The 26,829-nt window shown below is 33.4% G+C and overlaps 1 pseudogene; it reads left to right on the top strand.

The window, feature by feature from the left end:
- The window catches only part of LOC120119251, a 32,528-nt pseudogene extending 5,962 nt beyond the window's left edge, over positions 1-26,566 (top strand).
- Positions 26,567-26,829: the final 263 nt, after the last annotated feature.

Raw genomic sequence — 26,829 nt, 5'->3', positions numbered from 1 at the left:
ATTACAAACATTTAGACCTAATAAGTTCACAAGAAAAAAATAAGTTCAAACAAAATGATATGTATGAGAATGCACAAAACTCCTGAAGGATGCTCTAGACTACTCCCGATCAGAATGCCCCCGTTACACATTGAACGTCAATACCCATGAATCGATCAGTTCTTGGACATTGCGCTTCAAGGCCCCATAATTCTCAGTGGTATTCCCCGAGCTCCTAATATGATAAATACATATGGCGTTAATATCATGGCCTTCAGGATATGACGCCTCTTTTAGTTTGTATTGAACTGGAGTCACAAGATTCTTCTCAACTAGCATTGAAAGTAATTCCTCATATGTCATTGGAATTTGATTGATGCGACGACGCACCTTATGAGGTTTAGTCCCAATATTAGCTAAGTAAGATCCCACGATGTTAATCTTGGTTCTTTCTTCATTGCCAGTATGGCTAGTGCCACTTATCTGGCCATTCTTGAAAGCTATTTCTATCATTTCTCCACACATGACTATGTCAGAGAAACTCTTAGTGGCAACTCCTATCTTGTAGTTAATATATGGATATTTTAATGTATCGATAAACAGAGTGATAAACTCTCTTTCAGTCATTGGTGGATGTACTTGAGATGCGACATCCCTCCATCGTTTAGCATATTGTCAGAAACTTTCATCACTCTTCATCTCCATATTTTGAAGTGTTGTTCGATCAGGGGACATATCAGTCATGTGTTTGTATTGACTTAGAAAAGCACTAGCCAAATCTTTCCAATAGTGGACTTGAGTATGACTCAACTGATTATACCACTTAGAGGCATGTCCAATCAAACTGTCTTGTAAGCAGTGGATCAACATCTGATCATTGTTTGTGTACCCAGTAATCATTCGAATAAACATCGTGAGATGGACATTAGGGCAACTGGTTTCACTGTACTTTTCAAACTCAGGCATTTTGAATTTGGGTGGAAGCACCAAGTCGGGAACTAAAACTAATTCAGTTGCATTCATTTCATTATGAGAGCTTTGCCCTCTCATTCCCTTGAATATCTCTCTGCACCATTGTTTCAAATTCTCCAGGATCTCATTATTGGCTCTTCTCGTCACCTCAGGAGCGAGTATATTATGACCAGTGGAATTACCCCGAGGATTTAACACGGTTGCTTGCGTTTCAGTGGCGGAGAAACCTACTTGGTGACTTGGAATCTGATGGGGTGAAATGAATAGCTGTTGATTAGCATTGGCCATTATACGTTCGGAGGCTCCTATAATTGAGGAAATATTCTCTCTGCCCCTTTCTTGGTTGAGCCCAACAAATTTTTCTACCATTTGATCAACTAGGTCTTTTTGGGTTTGGAAGATACGGTTCATGGTGGCTTTTTGCTCTTGCTCCATTTTGGCTTCCCATTCTTGTTGCATCTTCAAAATTCTTTCTTGAAATTCCTTTTGCACTTGCTCGAGTTTAGCATCCATTTTCTTAGCCTTTCTTCTGGTATTATGTGAATGTGTGGCTTCGGACTGGTTTTTATCGGTTTTCGGGGTAATTTTATTCAAAATAAATGTTCATAAATTAATATATTTATGGTTGTTTTTATGAAAATGCTTAAAAATGAAATGCAAAGAAGCAAATGCAGATGCAGATGCAAAAATATTGATCCCAACGATGAATATCATAGAATAATTTTCACCAGTGATAAAAGTTTTCACATTACAAGACAATCACTTTACAGACATATCTTCGATTAGCTATTGAGTCTGAAGTGGATCGCTTCTTCATATTGGACTTTCTTCCTTGAAAATGCCTCTCAACTATTCTGTATCCTAACTCTGTTAATGCCCCAGTGGTGCGGAAGTTAGTGCGTCGCTCCTTGATAACTAGCGATGAGATGATCATAGATGAGAATCTACTGTTGGATTTCTCCTCGGGTCGATGGATTGTCATTTTGATCTCAAATGTTGCATGATCTTTGAGCTCAGTAAACTAACTATGTTAATGCCTCGACGATGTTGAAACCAGTGTGTTACTCTTTGGTGGTAAGCGATGAGATGATTGTAGATAAGTCACCACTGCTGGATTACTCCTCGGATCAATGGATCATCATTTTAGTCTCGAATGTTGTACTCTGAACTTCTTTTAGCCCTTGGTGTATGTTTGTGTATATGATTGCTTGATTGAAAATTTTTATCTCTTCTTGTGAAAATTTTCTCATGAATATCCCCTTGCTAATCAATACTCTTGCATTATGTTATGACGATGCAATGTAATGAAAAAAAGATGAAATATGACATAGACAAAAGAAAAAAATAGGTTAGTGTACACAAACAAAAGAAGTGAAAAATAGTCAGTACATATAAGACAATCGATACAGATAAAAATATTATATAACACCTCATTGTTGAGTTAATCGATTGACAGAATTGGCCAAGAGGGGGGTGAATTGGCAATTACAATTTTGTGGAAGTTTTTGTAGAAAATTGAAAGTAATTGCACAACGATTTAGAGTGGTTCGACTTTCTCAATCAAAGTCTACGTCCACTACCTTAGCTATCCACACTAAGGATTTTCCAACAAATTCACTAATTTGTTCTTTCTTTTGAGGCCAAAGAGATAACCTTACAACACCCTCAAGAATATACCCCAATTCTTGAGAACACTCTTTCTCAAAAAGAAGATTACAAATTTGCAAACTTACAAGGAAATCCTCACAAGGTAGATTGTTTGCACAATTCTAGAACAAAAAAAAGAACACTCAAGAATGAATACAATTGAGTACAAGTAGTGTTCTTGAAAGCAAAATGAATATTGATGAAAAATAGGCTTGAAATACATAAACTTGAGGTTTGATGCTTTCTCTTTGATTCTCTCTTGATTCTAGTTGCTTGATGTTTTTGTTGTTGATCAATGGCTTCTAAGCTTGTTTAAATACACCTTGAATCACTTCTGAACGTTGGGGATCATTAATGAAGTTATTGGAGCCATTTAAGTGTGAAAACAATTAATATTTCTGCTTGGAGCGTGGGGGAATCAGTACCCCTCATGGGGAATCGATTCTCTAAGTTTAAAATTCAAATATTCGACCGTTGAACAGTGGGGGAATCGATTCCCTCCGAGCATTATGTTTTTCTCGGAGCAAAACCATTCAGGGGAGAATCAGTACCTCCTTGGGGGAGAATCGGTTCCATCTGGACAAACTGTAATTTTTGGCTTTGAAACGGTTTGAAATACTTTGTAAAATTGTTTTAAAATTATTTTAAGGTTAAAACTTAATTTTACACTTTAGTCAGGATTTAAAATGAACTTTGAAATAATTTGAGTAATATTTTGATATTCGGTTTAATATATCGAATATGCTTAGAAAAGTCATTTTCAAAATTAAAATTCTTTTAATTTAATTTGTTATATCGAAACATCAAAATATTTTCAACAATCTCCCCCTTTTTGATATAACAAAACATTTTAAGATTTTCTAATTTGAAAATGAATTTTGATTTTGAAAAATACTACTCCCCCTTACTTTAACACTTTCTCCCCCTTTTTGTTAAATAAAAAAAGACCCTATAAAAACGTTTTAAACAAGAATTTTGAAAAAAGTAAGCCAATTGATTTATTAATATTGTAATACCCCCAACCCGTATCCGACACGGATACGAGTCCAAAGTGTCACATTGACTTTTCAAACATTTATTCGTATAAAATAGTGAGTAATTTAAAACTTTTATAACATATAAATGACTAATTTACATAAAATACATTTTTCATTATTACAAAACCAATCAGAGCATGTATATTTCACTTATTATTTACATATAACTATTCGAAACATTTATAAAACTGTTCATAGCTTAAACAATATATTCTTTTGAAAACATGCCAACTAGAACTTTATATACTAAAATACATATTATTCACATCTTTTCTGATCTGACCTTTAGTAAGGAGAACTGACCTTTGGTAAGGAGAACTGACCTGTCTTGCTCCACATTGCTCTTTACTCTTCTCGAAACCTACGTGTAAATCACTTACACGCTAAGTCAAAGACTTAGTGAGGCATATAAACATATAAGGTAAACGGTAATTAATAATCATTCCTAAACAATTACTACTATCATTTCATACCACTCATACTTTTACATGTAACAAATATATGCATACATATATGTCATTATCATTCATATCTCTTATCTCATGTTCCTATGATCTCTTATGTCCATATCATATAACATATACCATAACCAATTGCACATATACATATCATGTCATGTACACCATATATATATATACTATCATAAAACACGTACACCCAAGCAATTATATTATCATCTTCATTTCTTTCTTATTTTATCACTATCATTGATTCCTTTCATCATATGATCTTATAATTTACCATTTGTACAATCAATATCACACATGAAATTCCACAAGGAAACAAACATATTATCATATCACTGTATTAATATTATATATTTAATAGCCCATGATACACATGTGAGAACTAAAGATATGCGAGTATATAGAGGTTGTGTACTAATGCTGTCACCACAACTCATATAATTGCACCGAAGTGCCACGTAGAATTGCACCGGAGTGCCGCGTAGAATTGCACCGTAGTGCCATATAATAATGTCCATAAGAACCACATATCATTCCTTAAGAATCATATACATATACTAGGGATCAAGTATGTGTCTCAACAGACTTCACACATGTTCCAAAGAATACATATATGTCCCGAAGAACCACATATCATTCCTTAAGAATCATATACATATGCCAAGGATCAAGTATGTGTCTCACTAGACTTCACACATGTTCCAAAGAATACATATATGTCCCGAAGGACCACATAGACCCTCGACTCTTGGAATGCCAACTATACCCCTAGCTCTCATGACACATAACATGGGCATTATCTTTTATATCCTTTTACATATTTATGTAACCATATCATATATTCATATAAGCTCATGGTTTCATTCACATATACATGTAATCACGTAGTTAATGTCAATTCTCATATGAGTTCATATTCATATAAACATAGGATTCACCCTCATGTATCACATATATTTTCTCTTTCATATGGCTCATAACATTTCTCATGTGTTCATATGACATGTAACTCATTGTCATCTTATTATGTTATCACATAAATATATCATCTTACAATACATATAAAACAAAACATATCAATACCTATATTCACATATACCTATCATTTCATTATCCTTATTATTATTCTTATCATCACCATTAATCCCTTTTACTTACCATATTCATATCAATAACACATATACTCATGCACACATATAAATCATAACAAATACATACTTCTATGAATTCATGTTTTTCACTATTGGAAATAGACTTATCACAAGTCTTATTTTCCCTTGAACCTCATATACTAGATAATGTGCACTCACATTAGCTTTGCTTTGATTCGATTATAATCCTTCAATTGGAACGGGATCACGTTCTATAACTACATTATCATACATAGATCTATATTAGTATTATAACTAATATACTCTAATGGTTCACTCTTTAGACTAAGAGAAAAGGCAATTTCATCTTTTAATGAAGGTATGCATCGATGCACTACTGATGCATCGGTGCATAAAATGCATTCGATGTTTGTTTATTACTGGGATGTATCAATGCATGCCTTATGCATCGATGCACTAATTGCATTCAATGTTTCCTTATTAATGGGATGCATCGATGCACTACTTCTGCATCGATGCACGAATTGCATTCGATGTATTTATTTTAAAAGAGTGCATCGATGCACTTCCTGTGTATCGATACACCTTCAAACGATTTATGGGTTTTAACCTTGATGCATCGATGCACTATGAATGTGCATCGATGCACTATGAATGTGCATCGATGCACTCTGCCCAGAACCTCTTTTTGAACCCGAAAATTCATTCTTTTTGGATTAAATCCTTCATATTTCAACCCCTTTCATATTCCTAACTTTCATATACATACTTAAACTCATTAATATTCATTTATCTAATCTTTAACCTCTAAATTCCATCTTTCATATGAAAATTCAAGAATCATACTCAATTTCTAACATGTTCCAAATTCCATTCAATTGCTTCTAACTTCTTAATTAGACCTTTGACAAGTCAAATCCAACTTTAGAACTTCAAAAACCTTTCTATAACAAAAGTTCATTTATAAACCCTTAATAAAAATTCCTTTCTAATTCTCTCTCTTTGGTGTTTTAAACTTATATAAGCTTTCCTTAAGCTTATATAACCCTCAAAGACTCAAATCCAACTTAAAACTTTCAAGAAATCAAAAGCTAAATCAAACTTACATTTGCTCTTGGCTTCCACGTAAAGAAGAAGAAGAAAGGAGAAGACAACTCTGGAGAATTCTCTCTTTCCACGTGTATATATCCTTACCAATCACATTTTTAATTCATTTCTTGGTCAATTGACATTTTTACCCTTTATTTCCTTTAATAATTACTAAATAACCTTCATCATATATATCCAATAATCATTGAACTAATTCATTCTTCTACTTTAGTCATCAAATTCTGAAACTTTACAATTTGGTCACTAACCCATAGTTTGGGATGTTACAAATCTCCCATCCTTTTAAAAATTCGTCCTCGAATTTTCACTGCACATCCTGAGAAGACATATCTTCTAACGTTCTCATGTTGCTTTCTGAACTTAATCTTTTGTATCATATTTAATAACTTGGTTCTTATCTTTCCAATTATTCGACTACCTTTTTACTTTATATCTCCTATCATGTCACTTATCAGATAGACAATAACATTAATTCTTATTACTCAAACTCATAAATCAATCAAATTCCTTGTCAATCTTCAATTGTCTTTCAAGAATCACCAAATTTTTATTTCATCCTTACTTGACTGACTCCAAAACTTCCTTAATACATATAAATCTTTATTTATTTCTCTGACTACATCCACTTGACCAAGAAACATAACCTTAAATCTTCATCATAACTGATTAAACATACACTTTGCATAACTAAACAATTTCTCATATTACCTGATATACCTTTCTTACTTCTGGTTAAACTTATAATCTATATCTCAACATAACCTTTATCACATCTGATTCTTTAAACTTCATCCTTTCATTTCCTTCATAAATCAAAATCTTCTTATACACCAATCATATCTTTCTTTCATGTTCACATACTCTTTTCCTATCACTTAAACTTATCTCTGATTACCAGTCTTTATTATATCTTTATAACTTTACTAATCAACTTCACTTATACAGAACCTCATTCTTATCGTATCTTGCTTGTATTTTTTTTCCTTCAAAATTTTCTTTAAAACACATAAATATTTATCTCATTGCCTATATCATATCTATATGATCAAAATACACAACCACATCCAGATTCGTATCTCATTTGATTAACTTACTTTATGTTTCCTTCAAATCTGATAATTCTAACATCCATGCCATTACAGCTAATTAATAACAACTTTTTCAATCTAGGGCATAAGCCCTGATCAAATTAATCATAAACATCATTTCAGTTAAAATCAACCCAGTGTAATTCACTTATTGAACTCATACTCTCATTCATATACAGTATTATGCCTTGTCTCCTTTATTACCTCTCATTTCAATGATTAAAATACATAACCATATCTAAATCCACACCATACATAATTAGCTTACCCTAAAATCATCTTCTAATCCTTTAACTTTAATACACTACTATCTTATAACTCTGTTAGTCAACATCGATTCTTCCAATCTAAAATATACACCTTCATCGAACCATTCATATACCTTCTTTGCAGTCAGAATTATTTCAACAATAGTTTACTCAACTAATCAAATAAACATTCAATCTCATACACCATGTCACTTCCATTATTCAAGCTTAACATTCTAACTTCCTTTATTCTATCACTTTACTATAATCACAGTATACAACTGTATCCAGATTCACTTCATATTTGGTTATCATAACCTACCATATCTTGAAATCTTGTAATTTCAATACATTTCGTTCCATAATCTTGTTAGCCCACGCTAACTCTTTCCATCTTAAATACAAAAACAGTATCCACCTCACTTGATACATTTAAAATACTTCTTATGCTTCGATTTACATAACTTCTAAAAGAGCTTTTAACCCAATTCACAAGGTTTGTCTTTAACCCTGACTTATCCCCAATTAACTCTTTGTTTAATCTTTCAAGATCAAACCTACTGTTAGAGTCTGTCGAACTCTCATCTGATTTGATTCTCTGACGGAGAATACAACTAATTCATGTATGGTTTAAAGTTGAACCAGAATCTCTACCTTTCTTTGATGGTGCTAAATTCTATGAAGCACTAATTCTCTTAATCATCTAAGATTTTATTTCTCCAAACTTTTCGTTCTGAGCTTTTTCTCTTTAAAGCTTTAACACAATTAACCATTTCTTGAAACGATAACAAATTCAAAACCAGTAACACTCTTTTAATTTTAAGGCGCAAGTCCTAACAACAAATCACATGTATCATTTTCAGTCGGAATTAACTCAGCAGCAATTCTGCTTAGCTTAATAAACTTATAATCATACTCATACAAGGTGTAATTCCCTTGTTTCAAGCTCGTGTATTCCAGTTTCATCTGTCTTATAAACTGGTCATCAATGCACTTATTCTTGAACTCTTATACAATTCTAATCACATCATTTAATCTTTTAATGTTCTTATGGTGACAATTGTCCACCATACTCTAACTTACCAAAATAGTAACAAAACTACTCAATTCAACATCTCCACTTTGAAGAAATGAAAACCTTCTATCATATCATTCAACCAAAGGTCTATAACAATAGAACCTTCCTCAAATCCACCCTTGAACTTGGGTGCTCGCAACTTTATCAATTAATTTGATACATTCATTCTATGAGTTACAGAAGTATAAATTGAAAACACATCAGAACATTCTTCAACATGAAGAATAATTTTCCAAATTTTATACAGGCACTTCCTGAGGTGTTCGCTCTTCTCCTTGCCTGGCCAGGGCAGGTGAATGCTATTACCTTCAGGTTTATTACCTTTCACTTCTTTCGAAGCTCTTATTATTATACTTCTATTATCACATAATAATCTATTTTTTTATTAGCAAGACAACATACTCCTTACACTATCATATCAGAATTTTTTTTTTCACTTTGAGTTGGCATGTACACTTTTTAAAACACTTCTGACTTCGATTTAAGCCTAGAATAGGCTAAACCGTAGCTCTGATACCATTAAATGTAACACCCCCAACCCATATCCGACCCGGATACGAGTCTGAAGTGTCACATTGACTTTTCAAACATTTATTCGTATAAAATAGTGAGTAATTTAAAACTTTTATAACATATAAATGACTAATTTACATAAAAGACATTTTCATTATTACAAAACCAATCAAAGCATGTATATTTCACTTATTATTTATATATAACTATTCGAAACATTTATAAAACTGTTCATAGCTTAAACAATAGATTCTTTTGAAAACATGCCAACTAGAACTTTATATACTAAAATACATATTATTCACATCTTTTCTGATCTGACCTTTAGTAAGGAGAACTGACATGTCTTGCTCCACATTGCTCTTTACTCTTCTCGAAACCTACGTGTAAATCACTTACACGCTAAGTCAAAGACTTAGTGAGGCATATAAATATATAAGGTAAACGGTAATTAATAATCATTCCTAAACAATTACTACTATCATTTCATACCACTCATACTTTTACATGTAACAAATATATGCATACATATGTGTCATTATCATTCATATCTCTTATCTCATGTTCCTATGATCTCTTATGTCCATATCATATAACATATACCATAACCAATTGCACATATACATATCATGTCATGTACACCATATATATATATACTATCATAAAACACGTACACCCAAGCAATTATATTATCATCTTCATTTCTTTCTTATTTTATCACAATCATTGATTCCTTTCATCATATGGTCTTATAAGTTACCATTTGTACAATCAATATCACACATGAAATTCCACAAGGAAACAAACATATTATCATATCACTGTATTAATATTATCTATTTAATAGCCCATGATACACATGTGAGAACTAAAGATATGCGAGTACAAAGAGGTTGTGCACTAATGTTGTCACTACAGCTCATAGAATTGCACCGAAGTGCCACGTAGAATTGCACCGGAGTGCTGCGTAGAATTGCACTGTAGTGCCATATAATAATGTCCATAAGGACCACATATCATTCCTTAAGAATCATATACATATACTAGGGATCAAGTATGTGTCTCAACAGACTTCACACATGTTCCAAAGAATACATATATGTTCTGAAGGACCACATATCATTCTTTAAGAATCATATACATATGCCAAGGATCAAGTATGTGTCTCACCAGACTTCACACATGTTTCAAAGAATACATATATGTCCCGAAGGACCACATAGACCCTCGACTCTTGGCATGCCAACTATACCCTTAGCTCTCATGACACATAACATGGGCATTATCTTTTATATCCTTTTACATATTCATGTAACCATATCATATATTCATATAAGCTCATGGTTTCATTCACATATACATGTAATCACGTAGTTCATGTCAATTCTCATATGAGTTCATATTCATATAAACATAGGATTCACCCTCATGTATCACATATATTTTCTCTTTCATATGGCTCATAACATTTCTCATGTGTTCATATGACATGTAACTCATTGTCATCTTATCATGTTATCACATAAACATATCATCTTACAATACATACAAAACATATCAATACCTATATTCACATATACCTATCATTTCATTATCCTTATTATTATTCTTATCATCACCATTAATCCCTTTTACTTACCATATTCATATCAATAACACATATACTCATGCACACATATAAATCATAACAAATACATACTTCTATGAATTCATGTTTTTCACTATTGGAAATAGACTTATCATAAGTCTTATTTTCCCTTGAACCTCATATACTAGAGAATGTGCACTCACTTTAGCTTTGCTTTGATTCGATTATAATCCTTCAATTGATCCGGAATGGGATCACGTTCTATAACTACATCATCATACATAGATCTATATTAGTATTATAACTAATATACTCTAATGGTTCACTCTTTAGACTAAGAGAAAAGGTAATTTCATCTTTTAATGAAGGTATGCATCGATGCACTACTGATGCATCGGTGCATAAAATGCATTCGATGTTTGTTTATTACTGGGATGCATCGATGCATGCCTTATGCATCGATGCACTAATTGCATTCGATGTTTCCTTATTAATGGGATGCATCGATGCACTAGTTATGCATCGATGCACGAATTGCATTCGATGTATTTATTTTAAAAGAGTGCATCGATGCACTTCCTGTGCATCGATACACCTTTAAACGATTTCTGGGTTTTAACCTTGATGCATCGATGCACATTGCACTATGAATGTGCATCGATGTACTCTGCCCAAAACCTCTTTTTGAACCCGAAAATTCATTCTTTTTGGATTAAATCCTTCATATTTCAACCCCTTTCATATTCCTAACTTTTATATACATACTTAAACTCATTAATATTCATTTATCTCATCTTTAACCTCTAAATTCCATATTTCATATAAATATTCAAGAATCATACTCAATTTCTAACATGTTCCAAATTTCATTCAATTGCTTATAACTTCTTAATTAGACCATTGACAAGTCAAATCCAACTTTAGAACTTCAAAAGCCTTTCTATAACAAAAGTTCATTTATAAACCCTTAATAAAAATTCCTTTCTAATTCTCTCTCTTTGGTGTTTTAAACTTATATAAGCTTTCCTTAAGCTTATATAACCCTCAAAGACTCAAATCCAACTTAAAACTTTCAAGAAATCAAAAGCTAAATCAAACTTACCTTTGCTCTTGGCTTCCACGTAAAGAATAAGAAGAAAGGAGAAGAGAACTCTGGAGAATTCTCTCTTTCCACGTGTATATATCCTTACCAATCCCATTTTTAATTCATTTCTTGGTCAATTGACCTTTTTGCCCTTTATTTCCTTTAATAATTACTAAATAACCTTCATCAAATATATCCAATAATCATTGAACTATTTCATTCTTCTACTTTAGTCATCAAATTCTGAAACTTTACAATTTGGTCACTAACCCATAGTTTGGGATGTTACAAATATAAGCTTAAGCTGCTAAGAACACAATCAAAAGAGAGGTTAGCCATTAGTTTCATAATCAATATTCATAAACATGTAATGGATAATTGGTCATATATGTCTAAAGATACAAAATAAACACGAAATCCAAATCAAATGTATTAAACATAAGTTCGAACAACCAAAAATAAACAATCCAAAAGCATTCAAAATGTTTTAACAATAATGAAAATATCCAAGTTCAATCCAAACAAGCAAAGCAAAGATCAATGTTCAAGTATCCGTAGGAGGATCGGGAGGAGGGAAATGAGCTCGCATAGCTGTCATTTCAAGAGTGAGTGCATCAATACGAGCGTTGGTTGCTTCATTGTTTGCACGCATCTCCCGGAGAATTTCCAATTGTTGAGCTTCCATAGTCGAGAAGTGAGATTCTATGGAAGTGAAGCGAGAATCCAAGGATGCATAACGGAAATCAAATGTCTCCATAAATGATTGAAAATATGGAGGCACTTGATCTTCTTGCTGAGCTTGTTCCTCGTGCTGCTCCGGCTCATCGTCTGCTTCGTCAATATCTTGTATTAATTGTTCAAGCTCGGGATCGTCGTCAGCTTCTGCTGGAGCTTGTGAAGAACTAGCTCCCAGAGTAATCTCAGAAGATCGAACCCATTCACCGGTTTCTTTATTCTTGGTCCATCCTGATCTCGTTAAGGAAAGAATATTGATTTGTTTTTTAAGAGGAAAGGAGGCATCTAGACCAACTCTAAGCTCGGTTTTAGAAAAAAGATTACTCAGAATACAACCATAAACTAGAGAAGAACAAAGTTTCTTATTTGGAACTAAGTTTTTAGCAAAAATAATCTCAGGAAGATTTATTTTAATATTGTTTTCAAAACAATATAACCACCAAAGATCCAAAGCTCTAAGAGTAGAGTAAAGACCTCCGGATGGTCGAAACCACCAAGTGATCATTAGATGAAGAAAACGCTCATGAAGATCTAAGACACTTGCACTATCTCTTCTTTTATATCGAGAATCTAATAACTGTTTTTCATTAGATAAACCATCATTATCTAATCCTAATGCATTGGCTATGTAAGTCGGGTCAAGATAGAAGTATTGTCCTAGAGGGTAGGAATGAACTCCTATTGTTTCGGATTGATTTCGGTTTTTAATACAAACAACATTAGAATAAAAGATACGAACAAGCTGATGGTAAACCTTAGGTTCAAGATCACAGAGTTTATCAAATTTCCATTCTCGTAAGATAGGGAGATGTTTAAAATGGATATCAATCATAGTTTGAAGAGATGGGATACGTTCTTCTCTAATTTTATACGAGTCAAAATATTGATAATACCAAAAACGATGATTTCTAGGACCAGATTGATTGAAGCACGAGTTTTGGATAGTTAAATTAGGATCAATGGGATTAGGAATATGATTTGGTGAGATAGGATGAGGGTTTGGAGGAGGGTTTGATTGACGGTTTGAACGACTAGACCTAGCTTGTTTTGACATGGTTTAATAAATCAGAATAGAATGGATAACCTGCAATTTAGAAAAACACATGTATGCAATTCAATCAATCCCAAAAATCAATTGAGTCCTCAATATTTCAAGGTTCTCTAAAACAAATCTAATGGGCAAAGTTTTGAAAAAAAAAATATTGAAAATAATGTTTGAAAAACACATGTATAGTTAACATGTAAATAACACAATTAATTCAAAACACAACAATTTAAGAATAATTTTTTTTAAATATTTTGAAAATTCAAAAATTATTTGAAAAGTTGTGAGATTTTGATGAAATTAGTTGTAAAATATAGTTTCTAAACACTAAACAATCAATGACCAATCATTGTTTCAATCTAGAACTAAGTAAATCTAGCCCTATGTTAAAAAATTGACAAAATAGAAGTTTTAGAAAAATACCTTGAAGATTTTCGGATTTTGTGAGAATGTGATGATTTTTGCACTAGTTTGATGATTCTAACAGGTTTAGGAGATGATATTTGAAGAGAATTTCGATTAAAAATGTTGTTTTGAGGTATAATAGAGATAGAGAGAGAGTAGAGAGGAGAACGGCGGCAAGAGGAAAAGAAGAGGTTTTGAGAGAAAAAAGGTATTCTGGCCGTGTTATATCCAGAAACCCCAGGGGGTATCGATTCCCATACAGGGGGGAATCGGTTCCCCTTCAAAGGGGGAATCGGTTCCCCTTCAAGGGGGTATCGATTCCCTCTGCCCTATAATTCAAAAATATGTATTTTAAACACTCAAAATGCTAAATCAATCTTCTCTAGTGGTATTGGCAACTCATATATCAAAAATTAATTATGTTCAATCAATCAAATTAATCCTTAAACTACATTTGAACATAAAGTTAATTTTTCATCAAGAATCATAAACTCCCCCTAACTAATAGCAATGAATGTAATCAGAAATTACTATCATAAGCATTTTTCATTTATTCTTTAAAGTGCTAAAATTATTTTAAACACTTAGTGAAGATAGGTCAGTTAAACCTAATTTTCTCCTAAGTGTCCAAAAACGTTCATTGTCTAAAGGTTTTGTAAAGATATCCGCTAATTGATGCAAAGTATCAACAAATTCTAGAACTACATCTTCCTTAGTGACATGGTCTCTAATGAAGTGATGTCTTATTTCAATGTGCTTAGTTCTAGAGTATTTGATGGGATTTTTAGTGAGACAAATAGCACTAGTATTGTCACACTTGATAGGAATGGTACCTACTTCAATTCCATAATCAAAAAGTTGTTGTTTCATCCATAAAACTTGTTCACAACAACTACCAGCTGAAATGTATTCGGCTTCAGTGGTAGATAATGCAACACAATTTTGTTTCTTTGAAAACCAAGAAATCAACATATTTCCAAGGAATTGGCAAGTACCGGAGGTGTTTTTCCTATCTAATTTACATCCTCCATAATCCGCATCAGAAAAGGCATGCAAGCTAAAGCTAGAGTCTCTAGGATACCAAATTCCTAAACTAGGAGTGTCCTTAAGGTATCTAAAGATTCTCTTAACAGCTAGTAAATGTGATTCCTTAGGGCATGATTGAAATCTATCACATAAGCAAACACTAAACATAATGTCTGGTCTACTTGCAGTTAGATAAAGTAAAGATCCAATCATTGACCTATATAATTTAACATCTACACATTTACCTCCTTCATCTAAGTCAAGATTTGTTGAAGAGCTCATTGGAGTGTCATGAGGCTTGCCATTTTCCAGTCCAAATTTCTTGAGCATATCTTTGACGTACTTAGCTTGATTGATGAAGATGTCATCTTTTTTTTGCTTGATTTAGAGTCCCAAGAAAAATGAGAGCTCCCCCATCATGCTCATTTCAAATTCGTTTTGCATTAGCTTAGAAAATTCTTGGCAAAAAACATCATTAGTAGAACCAAATATTATATCATCAACATAAATTTGAACTACTAATAAATCTTTACCTTTATGCTTTAAAACCAATGTAGTGTCAACCTTCCCTTTTGAAAAACCTTTTTCAATTAAAAAGTTTGACAATCTTTCATACCAAGCTCTAAGAGCTTGTTTTAAACCATAAAGTGCTTTTTTTAATTTAAGAACATGATCCGAAAATTTTGAATCTTCAAAACCTGAAGGTTGTTCCACATACACTTCTTCTTTTATAAAACCATTTAAAAATGCACTTTTAACATCCATTTGATATAATTTAAATTCATGAAAACATGTAAATGCTAATAACATTTTAATTGATTCCATCCTAGCTACGGGAGCGTATGTTTCATCATAGTCTATGCCCTCTTCTTGAGTATACCCTTAAGCAACAAGTCTAGCCTTGTTTCTCACTATATTACCACTCTCATCAAGCTTATTCCTAAATACACATCTAGTACCTACAGTAGATTTATTACTAGGCCTTTCAACTAATGTCCATACTCTACTTCTCTCAAATTAATTTAACTTTTCTTGCATAGCCATAATCCAATGTTCATAATTTAATGCTTCTTTAATATTCTTAGGCTCTATGCATGAAATAAATGCAATATAATTATAAATATTTCTAAGAGAAGATCGGATTGTTACCCCTTTGGATGGATCACCTATAATCTCACCATCCTTGACATAGTTGTACTCTCTTGGATAAGATACTTCCCTTTCTTCAATGGTTGGATTCTCGAGAGGATCATGAGTTTCCTCATCTTTCGTTTCTTCCTTTGATGATGATTCTCCAGCATCATGTCTAACGTCATTTTTATTTATAATACCTACATCATCATTAACACAAGAATCCTTCCTCGGAAGGAGATTATCATCGAAAACAACATGTATAGACTCTTCTACAACTAAAGTTCTTTTATTAAATACTCGATAAGCTTTAGAATTTAAGGAATAACCCAGAAAAATTCCTTTATCACTTTTAGCATCAAATTTGCCAAGGTTTTATTTACCGTTGTTTAAAACAAAACATTTACATCCAAAAGGATGAAAATAGCTAATGTTAGGCTTTTCATTTTTGAAAATTTCATATGGAGTTTTCTTTAAAATTGGCCTAATCATTACTCGATTTACAACATAACAAGCGGTATTTGTGGCTTCCGCCCAAAAATATTTTGTCAAATTATTTTCACAAAGCATGGTTCTAGCCATTTCTTTTAAAGTTCGATTTTTCCTATCAACAACTCCATTTTGTTGAGGGATTCTAGGTGCTGAAAAATTATGGCTAATACCATTAGAATTACAAAACTCATTAAATCCAAGATTTTCAAATTCAGTGTCATGATCACTTCTAACACTAGTGATAGAGTAACCTTTTTCGTTTTGGATTACTTTTGAAAATGTGATAAAATTTTCTAATGCTTCATCTTTAGTACTTAAGAATAGAACCCAAGTATATCTAGAATAGTCATATACCAAGACAAATGCATATTGTTTTCCACCCAAGCTAGTAGTCCTAGTTGACCCAAAAAGATCTATATGGATCAATTGTAATACTCTACTAGTTGATACATCATTAATGGATTTAAAAGAAACTCGCTTTTGTTTTCCTTTAGCACAAGCATCACAGATTTTATCATTATCAAATTTTAGTTTAGGCAGCCCTCGAACCAATTCTCCTTGAAATAACCGTTGCAAAACACTCGTGCTCATCCTTAGAAACTAGGCACAAATTAGTCATATCAATAGAATCTAAATGCACCATGTATATGTTTCCTATTCTATAACCAACAAGCATAATCCGATTAGATGCAATGTCAATGACTTTACAACCATTAATTTCAAACATGACATTGAATCCCTTATCGCATAATTGACTAATACTCAATAGATTATGCTTTAATCCATTCACATATAACACATTTTTAATTTGTATGGAAGAGGTATTACCTATAGTACCAATACCTTCAATGTGACCTTTTGAATTATCACCAAAAGTCACTTCTCCTCAATTTTTGGCGTTAAGCTCTATGAACCGGCTTTTGTCTCCGATCATGTGTCTCGAGCATCCACTATCAAGGTACCATGAATTTGGATTTGTTTCCCGTGCCTTCTAGCAATGCTCCTTTTCCTACAAACATAGATTAATTTCTAATTTTTGGTACTCAAATTCTTTTGGGTCCATATTCATTAGTTTCTAAAATCCTTGTCCCCTTTAGTATCCATTTATGAAGGACATCCTTATCTTTAGTAGTAATGAATTCTTTAGGAACCCATATACTCCTAACAATTTTACCATTCAAGGTTCGTTGAGGATTTCTATGATTGTAGCTTCTAAAACTTTTCTTAACAAAGTTGGATTTTGAATTCTCACCTTTTTCAAAACTTTTTGTTCCAACCTTATTAAAATAAGTTTTAAGATCATCAATCTTCTTTTGATGATCATCATGAACTTTTGAAAGTAAGTTATGCAAATCAGTATTTTTCTTTTCAAAATCATTAATTTTGATTTGCAATTCTTTGATCTTACTTTCAAGCTCATTGTTGGTCTTGGATATAAGACTATTTTCGTTTTTCAATTTTGAAATATCACTTTTGTATTTTGAAAATAGAGTCTTATAATCTGAAGTCAACCCATTATAATCCTCTAATAACTCATCATAAGATAATTCATCCAAGTCGAATGAGTTAGAGGTTACCTTAGAATCTTCTCCGATAGCCATCAAGCACAAGTTTGCAACTTCTTGTTCATCTTCATCGGAACCTTCTTCATCGCTCCATGTAGCTACATGAGCCTTGTGCTTCTTTTTGGATTGACCTTTTTTCTTCAATTGTGGGCAATCATATTTGACATGCCCCGGCTTTTTGCATTCATAGCAAATGATCGGGTCTTTCTCATTCGATTCAGTTTTAAAGCCTTCATGACGTTTGAATTTTCTTCCTCGGTTGGGTATCATCAACTTTCTGAATCGTTTGGCAAATAATGTCATTTCCTCGTCATCATCATCGTCATTCGAATCACTCTCATCTTTTGTGGATTTGAGAGCAACTCCAATATTTTTCTTCTTCTCCTTCTCCTTTGGTGTCTCGTCAATTTTATCGAGGTCCACTTCATCTTCAAGCATCATTTCATGAGTGAGAAGAGAACCGATTAGTTTTTCAAGAGTTAAGGATGTTAGGTCCTTAGACTCAATGATTGCCGTCTTATTTGATTGCCACGATTTTGGAAGGGAGTAGACTAACTTCCTCACAAGCTTTTCATTTGAAATGATCTCTCCATATGATTTGAGACCATTGATAATCGTTGAAAATCTATCCGTCATAGCTTTGATATCTTCATTTGGTTTCATCTTGAAATTTTCATAGCTACGCGTTAGAATACTAATTTTATATTTCTTTACCTCATCGGTACCTTCATGAGTGACTTGAAGTTTGTCCCATATTTCTTTGGTGGTTGTACAAGATGAAACTCTTCCATATTCATTTGGTCCAAGAGCACAAAATATGATATGGATGGCTTTGGAGTTGAGCTGGAACATTCATGTCTCTCCTTCACTCCACAATCTTGGATGAGTGAGAGGCTTGATGTATCCTTCTTCTACGGCATTCCATGCTTCCATGTCACTTGTTTGAATGAAGTACATCATCCTATTTTTCCAATAGACATAGTTAGCCCCATTGAAGAAAGGAGGCTTGTTGACGGGCATCGAATCTAGACCGGAGTCGAAGCTTGAAGTAAAGGCCATTGATGACTTTGATTATCGATGTAACTCTTCCCGAATCTACTCAAGAGGTGATTAAACCTTCAAATGAGTTAGGCTCTGATGCCAATTTTTGAGTTAATCGATTGACAGAATCGGCCAAGATGGGGGTAAATTGGTAATTAAAATTTTGTGGAAGCTTTTGTAGAAAATTGAAAGTAATTGCACAACGATTTAGAGTGGTTCGACTTTCTCAATCAAAGTCTACATTCACTACCTTAGCTATCCACACTAAGGATTTTCCAACAAATTCACTAATTTGTTCTTTCTTTTGAGGCCAAAGAGATAACCTTACAACACCCTCAAGAATATACCCCAATTCTTGAGAACACTCTTTCCCAAAGAGAATATTACAAATTTACAAACCTACAAGGAAATCCTCACTAGGTAGATTGTTTGTACAATTCTAGAACAAAGAAAAGAACACTCAAGAATGAATACAATTGAGTACAAGTAGTGTTCTTGAAAGCAAAATGAATATTGAATGAAAAATAGGCTTGAAATGTACAAACTTGAGGTTTGATGCTTTCTCTTTGATTCTCTCTTGATTCTAGTTGCTTGATGTTTCTTGTTGTTGATCAATGGCTTCTAAGCTTGTTTAAATACACCTTGAATCACTTCTGAATGTTGGGGATCATTAATGAAGTTATTGGAGCCGTTTAAGTGTGAAAACAATTAATATTTCTGCTTGAAGCGTGGAGGGAATCGGTTCCCTAAGTGTAAAATTCAAATATTCGACCGTTGAATAGTGGGGGGAATCGATACCCCCTGGGGGGAATCGATTCCCTCCGAGCATTCTATTTTTCTCGGAGCAAAACCATTTAGGGGAGAATCGGTACTCCCTTGGGGGGGAATCGGTTCCCTCTGGACAAACTGTAATTTTTTGCTTTGAAACGGTTCGAAATACTTTGTAAAATTGTTTTGAAATTATTTTAAAGTTAAAACTTAATTTTACACTTTAGTAAGGATTTAAAATGAACTTTGAAATACTTTGAGTAATATTTTGATATTCGATTTAATATATCGAATATGCTTAGAAAAGTCATTTTCAAAATTAAAATTCTTTTAATTTAATTTGTTATATCGAAACATCAAAATGATTTCAACACTCATCATGATATCTACCCGAGCATGTTTTTATTATATAGTAATCCTACCCAAACATGCTTTCAACCCACAAAGATGTATTTACAAGAAATTAATCCTAACTGCATGATATCTAGTTCGCATGCTATTATTCAAAAATTAAAGCAAAAGGAAAAGTTCAGAAACGCTCCTCCTTTGTGTATACTTAATTTGGCTACCTACTGACGGACAGAGGTTTGGTATGACTATACCTATGTTGACCATTCTACGGTTCACTGTATGCATGGTTCAGCTCTACTGAGAAAAGGGTACTCGAATTGTCTTTGATGTCGGTGTCCCCTTGGACTGCCGAACCCTCAATCCTCACCCATTATAGGCTTAAATGGATCGAGTTCAATTCGAGGGGATACATTCCCTTATGCCCATACGGAGAATAAATTCACACGAAGACATAAGGTATATGAATACTGAAGGTTACTTGCTAGGCCCATACGGAGAATAAATTCCCACGAAGGCGTCGCTTTCACCCCCACTTAAAAGGGTTCGGAGCTCATGTCTAGAGCTCATGTCATGCAATTGTACGTAATGTGTGTGAGGAGGAACATTCAACCCTGACTCAAAAGTAAAACTGTAACACCCCTAACCCGTATCGGACCCGAATACGAGTCTGAGGTCTCACATTGACTTTTCAACTTTGACACTTAAAGAAAATAGGGAAATTTAAAACTTTCATTAAAATAAAAGGGATTTATTTACATGGATTGACCAAAATAACCAAAATTGATCAGAGCATTCATAACTGACACTTTACTTACATGCCAACATATTATACACGACAAAATACATACTTTATCAGTTACTTCTGATCTGATCCGCTAGCAGTGCTGCTGTTCTTGCCACCCTATTTTCGCTCTTCCTGATTCTTGGTACCTATGTGTAAATCACTTACACGCTAAGTCACAGACTTAGTGAGGCATAACATAAATGTATGTATTCACATGTATAACCATGAATTTATGAACATGCGTTCTTACCATGAATCAGGACATTTCAATGTTCATGTATCGATTACACTATAATATATATGATGATAACATGTACATATAACACATACATTCTCATGTCAATTGCACTTTAATTTATCTTTGGATTACCCATGTACATTATTGAGAACAAAGGTATGTGAGTACATAGAGGTTGTGTACTATGTTGTCACCACAGCTCGTATAATTCCCTCAAGGGGCACTGAATATTTGTCCCGAAGGACCACTGATTATTCCGAAGAACCACTGTGTCCCGAAGGACCACTGATTATCCCTCGACTCTTGGCATGCCAATTATACCTATAGCTCGCGTATCATATAACATAGGCTTAAATATGAATACATTTTTCATTTCATATTTCTTTCATCACTTTTCATATAAACACATATATAATCATTTCCATTAATCCACATACCTGAATTGTTTCTCTTGTAAGACATTCGTTCACATAATATAATATTAAAACATAATGAATTATGCATGAAATCACTATAGAAATAATACCTATATGCAAGTACATGAATATGAAATCATGAATTCAACTATCAGAGATAGACTTATCACAAGTCTTATCTCTATACACTTTAACTATAAAATGCACTCACCTTGGCCTTGCTTGTTTCGACTTGATCTTATTCCTTTGTTTGTTCCGGAACGAAATTATGTTCTATATCTACATAGTAATACATTGATAGTAATCAGTATATTAATTAGTATATTCTAAACTATCACTCCTTAGGCTAAAAAGAAAGTTATTTCCAACTTTTAATGATGGTATGCATCGATACACTACACCATGTATTGATGCATCCCTTGACAGGTGCATCGATGCACTACTTATGCATCGGTACATAAATCTCATTCGATGTTTGTATATTAAACAGGTGCATCGATGCAGTCCTTATGCATCGATGCATTAATGACATTCGATGTTCCTTATTTAAGAGTGCATCGATGCACACAACCTATAAATTGCATTTTAAGCCCGAAAATCATCAATTTTTCACTCAATTCCTCTATTTTAAACCCCTATTATGTCATTAAACCCAACCATCATTACTTAAACCAACTTATATCCATGAAAATCATCTTTAACCTCAAAATCATATCCTTCATATATAATTCAAGAATCATACCCAAATTTCAATATGTTCTAAATACACTTCTAACACGTTATATTCCTTGATTAAGTCGATGGCAAGTCAAATTCATCCTCCAATTTCAAATATGAACTCTATTTAAAAATTCCCTTTAAGAGCTCATAACTTTAATTCTTCCTAGACTCTTCATCTTGTTGTTTTACAACAACCTAAGCTTTCCTTAAGCTTAATTAGAATCTAAGGAGCAAAACCAACCTTAAATTTCAACTAACAAACAACTTATAAGAAATCTCACATTTGCTATGAGTTTTCACGTTGGGAGGAAAGAAGAGAATAAGAGAATTCTGGAAGCTTATGTTTTTCTTCCTTCTTCCACGTGTAGCTAAAATAAATATATCTATTCTTTAATTATTTCCTATGCAAATGACCATTTTACCCTTCTATTCATTCTTTCTTACAATTTAACACTATACCAATTATAATACTATTCAATTATTATTCTTTAGTCACCAAATTCTGAAGTTTTATAATTTAGTCACTAACCCAATATTGAGGATGTTACAAAAACGAAACCACTCGATAAAAACTTGGACAGATCTGAAAACAAAAAATCAAAATGTTAGTATAACAAAAACATGAAGTAATTACAAACTTCAATAAAAGGATCATAAGTTAACTAAAGACTCGAACTCATAATTTCCACCACAATGACAATGTGTAAACGACCTACAACCTGACTCTCTAAAAACGTCCCCAGCGGAGTCGCCAAGATGTCATAACCATTTTTAGGTGAAACCATTATTTATAGTTTTAAAAATGATCATAGCTTTAATTTGGAAGATTTGGCGCTTTTTGAATTGATTTGAATAAAAATGAAAATGGAGTCGCCATCGACCTTTAGATTAAGTAGGCTGAATACCCAAACGTCTTTTTAAAACAATTTTAAGGAAAAATCGTTTTTTAAGACTGAAGTGGTCTGCGTTTACCAAAGATTCGATTTGATAGGTTTGGGAGTCGGTTACGCGTAGGGAAGGATTAACACCCCACAACGCCCAAAAACTGGTACTGAATCGCTTACACGTTGTCAAAATGGTGGAAAATATAAATCGAATATAAAGTTAAGTATGATCTGTTTATCGAACATTGATTAATTTGTTTCAAATCAATTAATTAGAGAAAATTATTTAACTCGAAAAGAAATCTCAAATTAGCAATCATCTGTCGGAAAAGCTAACTCGATTATTTCTCATTTGTAAAGAATATTCCTATCAGGTTTAAAAATATAAATTGACAATCAACATTTGCGTGAAATTAAATTGCTATTTAGCAACATGCATCACATTGTTTAACTTAAAATAAAAGAATAAAATCAATTTTATTTCAAGTATACATTTGTTCGAACGTCGTATCGGATTACACAACTTCGATCAAGTGATGCTTTCTACGCCCATTCTACAAATCGTTATTCTTGACAATATTCGAGTGAGAGACATTGAAATTATAAAAATATTCATGATCTTACAAATATTAATTATGCAACCAGAAGACAAAGAAAATATATACAAATTTATATATATATAAAAACACAAATATAACAAGGGTAGAATAGATTTAATAAATATATGTATATAAGTATATAGGATACGATGTGTGCATGTAATGAAACAAATAACAAAAAAAGTATTACATGTGTACTTACACTCTATAACATATACATGGATATTATAACATGGACTGGAATGTAAATATACAAACATGGTAGATCATAATGAGAAAAAAATAAACTAGGTAAGCTTTATAAACATGTGACTAAATAGAGAAGATGAAAACTTTAAATGCCTAACAATTAACATAGCAGGAGTCATGATACAGATACAGATACAAATACCATATGGCAGGAGCATTGGAACGGTAATAAAAACAAAATTATATTTAGGACTAAAACAGAAATTATTAAAATCATGCACCAAATATATAAACAAGCAAAAGGACTAAAACATAATATAGGTAAAATGAGAAGGAAAAGTCAGAACTTCATAAATAATAGTCGACTCTAACACAAGGAAGCAAGAACTCAAAACCTTAAAAGGTAATTAACCCATTTTTATTCAACCTAAACTATCTCCTCTCATTTTCCCACGGCCACTCTTACAAAACAAAGGGAGAGAGCTCTCCCCAACCCTCACCACCGTTCTTTTCCTCCACCCCTATAGCCGCTGCAAAAGAAAATGGTTCAAAACGAAACCTCTCGGATCCCGAACCTAGAAACGACCCTTAAACAAAACTCATCTCCCTTCGATATAAAGTTTAGGAGCGTTACCCTCTAAGAACTTAAAGATGCTTGGCTCCGACGAGGAGGACCACGGTGGTCGGACAAAAAAAGGGTAAGCTTTCCACGGCCTCTCTAGTTTCTTCGTTCTTTTTTTGTTTCGAAAATCGTCTCCCTTTCTCTCTCGATTTCCTTTTCCCCCCCTTTTCGTTTTCTGACTTTTGTTGATATATAGTGTGGTGGCTTGCGTTTGAGGCTGCTGACGTGGAGATGGAAGCATGGGGGCATGGGCAGTCGTGGCTTTGGTGGAGCAGGCAACAGCGTGGGTGAGCAGAGTATGGGAAGCTGCACGGTATGGGGGTTGATGGTAGTGGTCGACCAACACAGGCATGAGAAACTGCACAGCTTTGGGAACAGCAAGGTATGGAGTAGTATGGGGGACAAAAATTGGTTATTACACTCATGGATAAAATTTAATACAGTAACGCATGCTTCCTTGACTTAATATGCAGGTTCAGAATGCAATCAGCTTGAACTAGATTGGCCTACAAGGCTTAAGATATGTATCGGTATAGCTAAAGGTCTGGCTTTTCTGCATCAAGAATCAAGACTCAATATTGTTCACAGAGACATTAAAGCTACTAACGTGCTTCTCGATAGTGACTTAAACCCTAAAATATCCGACTTTGGATTGGCTAGGCTCGATGAAGAGGAGAAGACCCACGTCACCACCTGAGTTGCCGGAACCATGTGAGTTCCTTACCTTTTAACTAACCAACGAACTTCAATACCTTTATACCTACTTTCTTTACATACGTAAAGACCATGCTTTGCTTAACACATCACCATTTTAATGTGCAGAGGATATATGGCACCAGAATATGCATTATGGGGCCACTTAACACATAAAGCAGATGTTTACAGTTTTGGAGTTCTTACAATGGAAGTTGTTAGTGGGAAGAATACCAATAACTTTATGCCAAGTGAGGAGTTTGTCTTTCTCTTGGATTGTGTACTTATCTTCTTTCTTCTTTTGTCGGACGACTTTTGTACTAGTTTGCAGATTTATCCTATACCGAAATATGACGATAAATCTATATATGCATCTGTATTGCAGGCATGCCATTTGCGAAAATCGGGAAACTTGACAGCACTTCTTGATGAGAGGTTAAGATCCAAAGTCAAAAACAAAGAAGTCGAGCTCATGGTAAAAGTAGCTCTGTTGTGTACAAATGCATCGGCATCACTTCGGCCTACGATGTCCGAGGTGGTAAACATGCTTGAAGGGTGAACAAGTGTTCCCGACTCGATACCTGAATAAGGCAGCTATACTGAAGATTTAAGGTTCAAGGCCATGAGAGATCATCTTCGACATAAGGAAGATCAAAGTTCGAGGGCAAGCCAAACCCAAAATTCAACTACTGTTCATTCCTTCTACTCTTCATCTACATCCTATAACACCAATGAAATCAAACCAGATTCAAGATTTTGTTAATAGTAGGGACCGACTCCTTTCCAGTTGAATGTTAGTTGAATGACTTTTCTCGCCAAGAGCTACCTGGATCTACAGGTCTGTTGACTGCAACAGTCCGGCAGCCCTTGGATTTGTAAATAGTTCCATATTTTTAGCATCACGTTTTGAATATGATTGGTTTAACATAAATTTATGGGTTTCAGTTGACAAATTAGATTCTTGTAATGTTCTTATTTTAATTTCTTTTTTCCACATCAATGAACATTAATATTGTAGTTGGTTTTCCTGGAAACTAGTCATTAGAAATGTAAGGAATCATGCTGTGTGTCAAAAGAAGAAATTTCAGAGAAATTCATTTCTGCATATCCTTTTTTTAACCTACTGCAAAAGATTCCATTGATTTGAAAATTGAAGTTAGATCTTTTCTGGGGGCCCATAATGATCAAATCAATGAAATTTT

The sequence above is a fragment of the Hibiscus syriacus genome, unplaced genomic scaffold, assembly GCF_006381635.1.
Source record: "Hibiscus syriacus cultivar Baekdansim isolate YM2019G1 unplaced genomic scaffold, ASM638163v2 tig00110332_pilon, whole genome shotgun sequence".
NCBI lineage: Eukaryota > Viridiplantae > Streptophyta > Magnoliopsida > Malvales > Malvaceae > Hibiscus > Hibiscus syriacus.
The sequence above is the reverse complement of the archived record's forward strand: the minus strand, read 5'-3'. Positions and strand labels throughout refer to the sequence as shown.